Here is a 9792-nt window from a genome sequence, read left to right on the forward strand (position 1 = left end):
TTAAAGGGCAAGTTCACCCTGAATAAAAGTTTGTTGTGAAAATAGCAGAAAAATAATAACATATATTGAAGGTTTGAGGAAAATCCATTAAAGATTAAGAAAGTTATTAGAATTTTAAGTTTTGGATTTGTGACATCATAAACGAGCAGCTGCCCCATATGTTATGTGATATAAAATGCATATGTTTCAATTTTCAACTGTTCGCGATAACTTATTTTCGTTTTATTTTTCGTGAAATGATTTGTCTATTAATATACTGAAGGTACAGAAAAAAACCATTTTCAATTTTCTGAGAAAATTACATTTTATTGATTTTGTTACCATACGATATGTAGGAAAGTTGCTCGCATATGACGTCACAAATCAAATAATTCAAATTCTACTAATACTACTTTAATGGATTTTGTCAAACCCATGGCAACATTTTTTCCATTTATTCTTCCATTTTTACAACAAACTTTTTGTCATTGTGAACTTCCCCTTTAATTACTATTGATGAGGAATATATAACAAAGGATATGTCCACTCCAACAAAATGTTGATAATAAAAAGATAAAAATTCAAAGAGCATAACACTGAAAACAAAATCGGATGTAATATAAAAAAGTTGTTATATGAAATATTCTAATTTTTTCATCATTGTGCTGTGAACCAAAGCTTTATTCCTCCCTGAAAATGTGTTATTACCATTGTTATAACATTTTGGTCCAGTCAAGTTGGCCCTCATTGTCAAATCTAAAAAAAAATGTATCATTCAAACAATAAAAAAAACAAAAGAAATAGTGAGTGAGGGACATCATCAACTGTCTCATTTGCATGTCACTGAGTCATGTATATCACTGTTTTGTGAAAAATAACTGAAACCTTAAAATGTTGTATATAAACTTTCCTATTTTACATCTGAAATTGTCTGATTTTGATGACATTTTCACCGTTGTGCTAGTTTGATTTTTCTCTATCTATTCAAATTAACATTTTTCTGGGGTGGACTTAACCTTTTAAAGTATAGGCCTACGGTATAACGAGGGCAACACTAAACAAAGTCAACAGGACGAAACTAATAAAAACAGTGATCACAAAGTAAAAGGACTGAGGGGGGGGCTGTGCAGGTGAGTGAGATTGAGATAGAGAGGGAAGGGGGCGATTAGGGAGACAGATTTGAGAGAAGAGAGAGGGGTAGGGGGATGAAAATGAAGAAAAGAAGTCCCCTTTTACCACTGGTCAATGGAAAACCGCCCTGTGGTACCCTTCAAAGCCGCGGATCCAGGATTGACTTTGTGCCTTTATTTAAAAATCGACAGATTGAGAAGAAAAAAGAAAAAAAAATCACTCCTAAATGGGCTCCCAAATAAATTAAAGTGATTTTCCAGACTGGGAATATTTATATCTCAATAATAGAGTAAAATTCACAGAGCAAGATGCTGAAAATTTGATCAAAATCAGATAAAAACTTAAGTTATTGAAGTTTAAAGGGGAATCCAGCCTTGGCCATAGAATGTTGTGTTGGGAAGGAGAAAAATCAATTAAAAAGTGGTGAAAGTTTGAAAGAAATCAGACAAGCAATAAGAAAGGTATAGCTGCTTTAAAAGTGAGATCACTAATAGTACGTAGATTTCAAATTGGCAACTGGGTAAGTAAATTATGACAAGGGGCAAGGACAACTTTCCTATAGGCCATGTACTTTATTATCAGGGATTTGTGGTTTTCTCCTAAGTACCCATTCCCCTGGGGCAGTATCTAAATATAACCCAGGTAGTATATTATTTAATGTCCTCATGAAAGAAAAATATAATTTGAAATAAAACTTTTGGGAAAAATGACATTTTTAGCCGTATTGGAGTACATGGAAGAGTAGTCCTTGCCTTACATCACTATGACATCCCATATGCGGCCAATTTGATGTCTCTTTGAGTATAGTGATTACCAATATTTACAATTTAAAAAATTCACAACTTTCTTGTTGTTTGTCCAATATTGTTCAAACTTTCACCTATCAACTTGTCTGATTTTTCGTTTTCTTATAAAAACAAGTTTTTATTAGGGTTGGATTCCCCTTTAAAGATTTGCATTATTCCGGTGAAACAGTTCTAGGTATGTCTTTATGAATATTCATTAGGTGGGCTGATAATGTCATATCCACACTTGTTCTTTTATATTTTATTATATGAAACTACGTTTATTCAAAAAATTTCTACCAAGAACAATTGGATTGACGACTGATGAAGTGCATTAGTTATTTAATGCCGCAACTTATTTCATCATGATGGAGACACATCACTTACACGTGTATGAAAAAAATGAAACATGATTTCATGTATAACAAGAAAAAGGAAAGTGGGGATGTGACATCAGCCCACCTAATGAATATTCATGATAATGTGCATATAACTTTTTTTTTTTTTTTTTTGGGGGGGGGTGGGTATAATTTTACGGTGGGACCGTGGGAGTCCACACCTCCTCCTCCCCCCCCCCTAGCCATGCATTCTTTGTTTTTATATATATTTTTTTTTCATTGGAATACTTCCATCGTTTGATTCTATAGATATAAAACGAAAAGTGGGAAGATCAGTAGTTGATTCTCTTTAACAATAATGATGGCGCTCTTCAATTTAATTTCGCTGAACTGTAATTTGTGTGATACAAACGGTAGGCACTTATGATCCAAGTTTGAAAGGAGACTCGTAAAATGACGTCACTCTCGCCGATGAATATTCATTAGATCGTGGTCGTGCGTGTTCAATACACACTGCGTGCAGGCATGCAGATAGTTATATGCGAGGAACTTTGGCTCCAGAGACAAGTTGTCAAATAACGTGTGTGTGTGTGCGTGTGTGTATCATCGGCTGGTAGTATTCCATGCTGTCTAAGACTTCAAACGCGTCGGAGAGAGTGCATGGCAATTCGGTAAAACGAAGTTTCCCATATAAAGAGATAATAAAATAACACTATGTACAGTACGTTGAGACGCATTAAATGTCAGATCAGGGGAGGCAGGAGTACAATCAGGTTTTTTTTTAAAGGGAAGAATAGTGTAGAATAAAAGGTATTATATATATAGCCAAATGATCTATAGGTGAGGGAAGTGAACAATGATGTTTTTAAAAAAAGAATGAATATACCTTACCTGAATATTATGGTGAAGCCAATTTAAAAGGAGGTGAGACAAGTTTCAATGGAGGTTTTAAAAAATAATAAACTGTATTATGGTGAAGCCAATTTAAAAGGAGGTGAGGCAAGATTCAATGGAGGTTTAAAAAAAAAAAAAAAAACTATACTAAGAATTATGGTGAAGCCAATTTAAAAGGAGGTGAGGCAAGTTTCAATGGAGGTTTTTAAGAAGAATAAACTGTACTACAAATTATGGTGAAGCCAATTTAAAAGGAGGTGAGGCAAGTTTCAATTGAGGTTTTTAAAAAGAATAAACTGTACTACAAATTTAAAAGGAGGCGAGGCAAGTTTCAATGGAGGTTTTTAAAAAAGAATAAACTGTACTACAAATTATGGTGAAGCCAATTCAAAAGGAGGTGAGGCAAGTTTCAATGGAGGTTTTTAAAAAGAATAAACTGTACTACAAATTATGGTGAAGCCAATTTAAAAGCCCAGGACCAAAATCCAGTTAAAAGCAATTAGGGCAAAACCAATTGAAAGCAGTTGGCCAACTGGTTTCAATAGGGAAATTGGAACAACTGGTTCCAATTGAAAACCAGTTGCCAATTGGTTCCAGTTAAAACCAATTGGTTCCAATTGAAAACCAGTTGCCAATTGGTTCCAGTTAAAACCAATTGGGCAACTGGAACCAGTTGGCAATTTGTGTCAATTGGTTCCAGTTGTTCCAATTTCCCTATTAAAACCAGTTGAATCCAATTGGAGGCAACTGGTTTCAATTGGTTCCAGTTGAAACCAATTGAAGGCAACTGGTTTCAACTGGAACCAGTTGAAACCAATTGGTTTCCAACTGGATCCAATTGGAACTTCCAGTTGGAATGAACTTAATTAGTTACAAATTAATTAGCATTTGCACTAACTATTGCTCATGCCAACATAGAAGCAGTGTTATATGTCTATTAAAACCAATGTAAAGGGCATTGATAGAATACAGACTTTCATATATATATAATTTATATGGAAGATCTTCAGATATATGTATTTTTATTTGATGCAATTTGGTAACAGTTAGTGGTGAACTAATTATCCTTTAATCTGTTTTAATTATAATCTATAACATTTATGAACATGGTTTTCACTGCAAAGTATTTTAAATACTTATCTTTAAAAAGTGTGGTACTTGAAATTGAAAAGAGAAAAATAGATACATTGTTAATGATGATGAATCTCATAAAACATTAATCTGTGCACACTGGTAGATGATATGCAAATTAACTGGTTTCAATTGGATCCAGTTGGGTAACTGGAAAATTTCCAATTGGAAACCAATTGGAAATCATTTCCAGTTGCCCAACTGGTTCCAGTTTTATTTCCAGTTACCCAACTGGTTCCAATTAGAATTCATTTCCAGTTACCCATCTTTCCAGTCAGAAGTCATCTCCAGTTACCCAATTGGTACCAGTTAGGATTTCCAGTTACACAACTACATGGTTCAAGTTAAGATTTCCAGTTACCCAACTGGTTCCAGTTAGAAATTATTTCCAGTTGGAAGTCATTTCCAGTTACCCAACTGGTTCCAGTTAGGATTTCCAGTTACCCAACTGGTTCCAGTTAGGATTTCCAGTTGCCCAACTGGTTCCAGTTGGGATTTCCAGTTACTCAACTGGTTCCAGTTAGAAATCATTTCCAATTGGAAGTCATTTCCAGTTACCCAACTGGTTCCAGTTAGGATTTCCAGTTGCCCAACTGGTTCCAGTTGGGATTTCCAGTTACTCAACTGGTTCCAGTTAGAAATCATTTCCAATTGGAAGTCATTTCCAGTTACCCAACTGGTTCCAGTTAGGATTTCCAGTTGCCCAACTGGTTCCAGTTGGGATTTCCAGTTACTCAACTGGTTCCAGTTAGAAATCATTTCCAATTGGAAGTCATTTCCAGTTACCCAACTGGTTCCAGTTAGGATTTCCAGTTACCCAACTGGTTCCAGTTAGGATTTCCAGTTGCCCAACTGGTTCCAGTTAGGATTTCCAGTTGCCCAACTGGTTCCAGTTGGGATTTCCAGTTACTCAACTGGTTCCAGTTAGAAATCATTTCCAATTGGAAGTCATTCCCAGTTACCCAACTGGTTGTAGTTAGGATTTCCGGTTGCCCAACTGGTTTCAATTGGTTTCAAATGGAAATTGTTAAATTCAAGTTAAAACCAATTGAAACCAGTTAAAACCAATTGAAACCAATTGAAACCAGTTGGAAATCCAACTGGTTTCAATTGGATTTTGGTCCTGGGAGGAGGTGAGGCAAGTTTCAATTGAGGTTTTTAAAAAGAATAAACTGTACTACAAATTTAAAAGGAGGCGAGGCAAGTTTCAATGGAGGTTTTTTAAAAAGAATAAACTGTACTACAAATTATGGTGAAGCCAATTCAAAAGGATGTGAGGCAAGTTTCAATGGAGGTTTTTAAAAAAGAATAAACTGTACTACAAATTATGGTGAAGCCAATTTAAAAGGAGGTGAGGCAAGTTTCAATGGAAGTTTTTAAAAAAGAATAAACTGTACTACAAATTTAAAAGAAGGCGACGCAAGTGTCAATGGAGGTTTTTAAAAAGAATAAACTGTACTACAAATTTAAAAGGAGGCGAGGCAAGTTTCAATGGAGGTTTTTAAAAAGAAAAAACTGTACTACAAATTATGAAGCCAATTTAAAAGGAGGTGAGACAAGTTTCAATGGAGGTTTTTAAAAAGAATAAACTGTATTATGGTGAAGCCAATTTAAAAGGAGGCGACGCAAGTTTCAATAGAGGTTTTAAAAAAGAATAAACTGTACTACAAATTTAAAAGGAGGCGAGGCAAGTTTCAATGGAGGTTTTTAAAAAGAATAAACTGTATTATGGTGAAGCCAGTTTAAAAGGAGGTGAGGCAAGTTTCAATGGAAGTTTTTAAAAAGAATAAACTGTATTATGGTGAAGCCAATTTAAAAGGAGGTGAGGCAAGATTCAATGGAGGTTTAAAAAAAAAAAAAAAACTATACTAAGAATTATGGTGAAGCCAATTTAAAAGGAGGTGAGGCAAGTTTCAATTGAGGTTTTTAAAAAGAATAAACTGTACTACAAATTTAAAAGGAGGCGAGGCAAGTTTCAATGGAGGTTTTTAAAAAAGAATAAACTGTACTACAAATTATGGTGAAGCCAATTCAAAAGGAGGTGAGGCAAGTTTCAATGGAGGTTTTTAAAAAAGAATAAACTGTACTACAAATTATGGTGAAGCCAATTCAAAAGGAGGTGAGGCAAGTTTCAATGGAGGTTGAAAAAAAAAACCGTATTATGGTGAAGCCAATTTAAAAGGAGGTGAGGCAAGTTTCAATGGAGGTTTTTAAAAAGAATAAACTGTACTACAAATTTAAAAGGAGGCGACGCAAGTTTCAATAGAGGTTTTTAAAAAGAATAAACTGTACTACAACTTATGGTGAAGCCAATTTAAAAGGAGGTGAGGCAAGTTTTAATGGAGGTTTTTAAAAAGAATAAACTGTACTAAGAATTGTGGTGAAGCCAATTTAAAAGGAGGTGAGGCAAGTTTCAATGGAGGTTTTTAAAAAGAATAAACTGTATATGGTGAAGCCAATTTAAAAGGAGGTGAGGCAAGTTTCAATGGAGGTTTTTAAAAAGAATAAACTGTACTACAAATTATGGTGAAGCCAATTTAAAAGGAGGTGAGGCAAGTTTCAATGGAAGTTTTTAAAAAAGAATAAACTGTACTACAAATTTAAAAGGAGGCGACGCAAGTGTCAATGGAGGTTTTTAAAAAGAATAAACTGTACTACAAATTTAAAAGGAGGCGAGGCAAGTTTCAATGGAGGTTTTTAAAAAGAAAAAACTGTACTACAAATTATGAAGCCAATTTAAAAGGAGGTGAGACAAGTTTCAATGGAGGTTTTTAAAAAGAATAAACTGTATTATGGTGAAGCCAATTTAAAAGGAGGCGACGCAAGTTTCAATAGAGGTTTTAAAAAAGAATAAACTGTACTACAAATTTAAAAGGAGGCGAGGCAAGTTTCAATGGAGGTTTTTAAAAAGAAAAAACTGTACTACAAATTATGAAGCCAATTTAAAAGGAGGTGAGGCAAGTTTCAATGGAGGTTTTTAAAAAGAATAAACTGTATTATGGTGAAGCCAATTTAAAAGGAGGTGAGGCAAGTTTCAATGGAGGTTTTTAAAAAGAATAAACTGTATTATGGTGAAGCCAGTTTAAAAGGAGGTGAGGCAAGTTTCAATGGAAGTTTTTAAAAAAGAATAAACTGTACTACAAATTTAAAAGGAGGCGACGCAAGTGACAATGGAGGTTTTTAAAAAGAAGAAACCGTACTACAAATTTAAAAGGAGGCGAGGCAAGTTTCAATGGAGGTTCTTAAAAAGAATAAACTGTACTACAAATTATGGTGAAGCCAATTTAAAAGGAGGTGAGGCAAGTTTCAATGGAGGTTTTTAAAAAGAATAAACTGTATTACAAATTATGGTGAAGCCAATTTAAAAGGAGGTGAGGCAATTAGTTAATGGAGGTTTTTTAAAAGAATAAACTGTATTACAAGTTATGGTGAAGGCAATTTGAGAGGAGGTGAGGCATGTCTACAATGATTTTTTTTAAAGAATGATAAGTGTAGAATATAATTCAAATGATGAAGCAAGTTATGACATTTTAAAGTTTTGCTTAATTAAAAAAAACAGTTATATGCACATCCTGGTCTGTATGCACCTGAGGAGACTGATGACGTCATCCTCTCACTATTTCTTTTGTATTTTATTATAGGAAATAAGAAATATTCTAAGTTTCTCCTTAATGTCAAGTGATACAACGATTAATTCCTCCCTGAACATGTGGAATTAGCTTTGTTTAATACTATATGGTTCAGTCAAGTAGTGGGATGATAATGATGATGAGGAACAGGGCGGGTATTCAATGCTACTCTTAAAGCCACAATTTCAAGTATATTTTACTCAGTATTTTGCAAAAGTAAAATACTTATCCATCTTTGGTATTCAATTGCATTTTTTTTTGGCTAAATATTTTGCTTAAATGTAAGTCAGCCATCTACTAGACTTAAGTCTACATATACAAAAATGATACGCACAGAAATACATTCACACATTTGGCACTATTTGGCTCAAAATTTATAACATCACAATGGGTATTAGTATTTAGTTCAATTTGGATAAGGTAAATTCTGAGATCTGATCTGCATACAAGTTTAAGCATTTTGATAAGCCAGCCAAATTGCTAAGTAAAATACTTACAAAATCAAAACTTAGAATTTAATAGGCGGCCGAGGTATTATTTTCTTCCAGAGGACATGTACAGATTTCTTGTTGACAAAGGATGACATGATGATTATTTTGCAAAACATGGCTTATTAAAAAATATATTATGTATATTCCATTTCAGTGACAATTGCATTTTTGGGGAGGGGATATTACGTATTTGGGAATGGAAAAGTTCAAAATTAATGCAAACTTAACCTATTTACGCAGGGGGGGGGGGGGGGGGCTCTGAGCTCTGCGATTTAAAAAAAAAAGTCTTTTGCATGTTTTGAGACCAGTTTTGCGAAGCCCGGGTACTGGGTTCTGAAAATTACCAAACAATTTGTAAGTGCATATCAGACAAAAATGGCTCAAAATTGTGATATTTGTGTACCACGTCAATGGAATATGCGTTTTCAACCAAAATTCATGAATGCCTAATTGTTTTTAGTTTTGTTGAACTAAACTGATTTATTTTATGCTGTTACGAGAGTCCGAGCATCGTTGAAAAAAAACAATGCAATACAAAGGTAAAAACACAAGAAATACACTATCGAAGAACACCACAAAGAGTTTCTAAACCAAAAATTAGAACATTTGGAGCTTTATTTAGGGAGTTAGAGGAATAGGTATAGTATACTAATTATGCACAAATGAGCATAATCAATTAATAGCAATTTGCATGAAATAAATAACTACACAATTTTGTGGATTATTAAAAGCAATTGCGATCTTTTTCTTCACTATTCATTGTTTTTAGAAACCTCATTGTAGACTTGCCTCATGCACCTCTCAAGATGGCTTCATCATTTGAATTATATTCTACACTTATCATTCTTTAAAAAAAAATCATTGTAGACATGCCTCACCTCCTCTCAAATTGCCTTCACCATAACTTGTAATACAGTTTATTCTTTTTAAAAACCTCCATTAACTAATTGCCTCACCTCCTTTTAAATTGGCTTCACCATAATTTGTAATACAGTTTATTCTTTTTAAAAACCTCCATTGAAACTTGCCTCACCTCCTTTTAAATTGGCTTCACCATAATTTGTAGTACAGTTTATTCTTTTTAAAAACCTCCATTGAAACTTGCCTCGCCTCCTTTTAAATTTGTAGTACAGTTTATTCTTTTTAAAACCCTCCATTGACACTTGCGTCGCCTCCTTTTAAATTTGTAGTACAGTTTATTCTTTTTTAAAAACTTCCATTGAAACTTGCCTCACCTCCTTTTAAACTGGCTTCACCATAATACAGTTTATTCTTTTTAAAAACCTCCATTGAAACTTGCCTCACCTCCTTTTAAATTGGCTTCACCATAATACAGTTTATTCTTTTTAAAAACCTGCATTGAAACTTGCCTCACCTCCTTTTAAATTGGCTTCACCATAATTTGTAGTACAGT

The sequence above is a fragment of the Lytechinus pictus genome, chromosome 7, assembly GCF_037042905.1.
Source record: "Lytechinus pictus isolate F3 Inbred chromosome 7, Lp3.0, whole genome shotgun sequence".
NCBI lineage: Eukaryota > Metazoa > Echinodermata > Echinoidea > Temnopleuroida > Toxopneustidae > Lytechinus > Lytechinus pictus.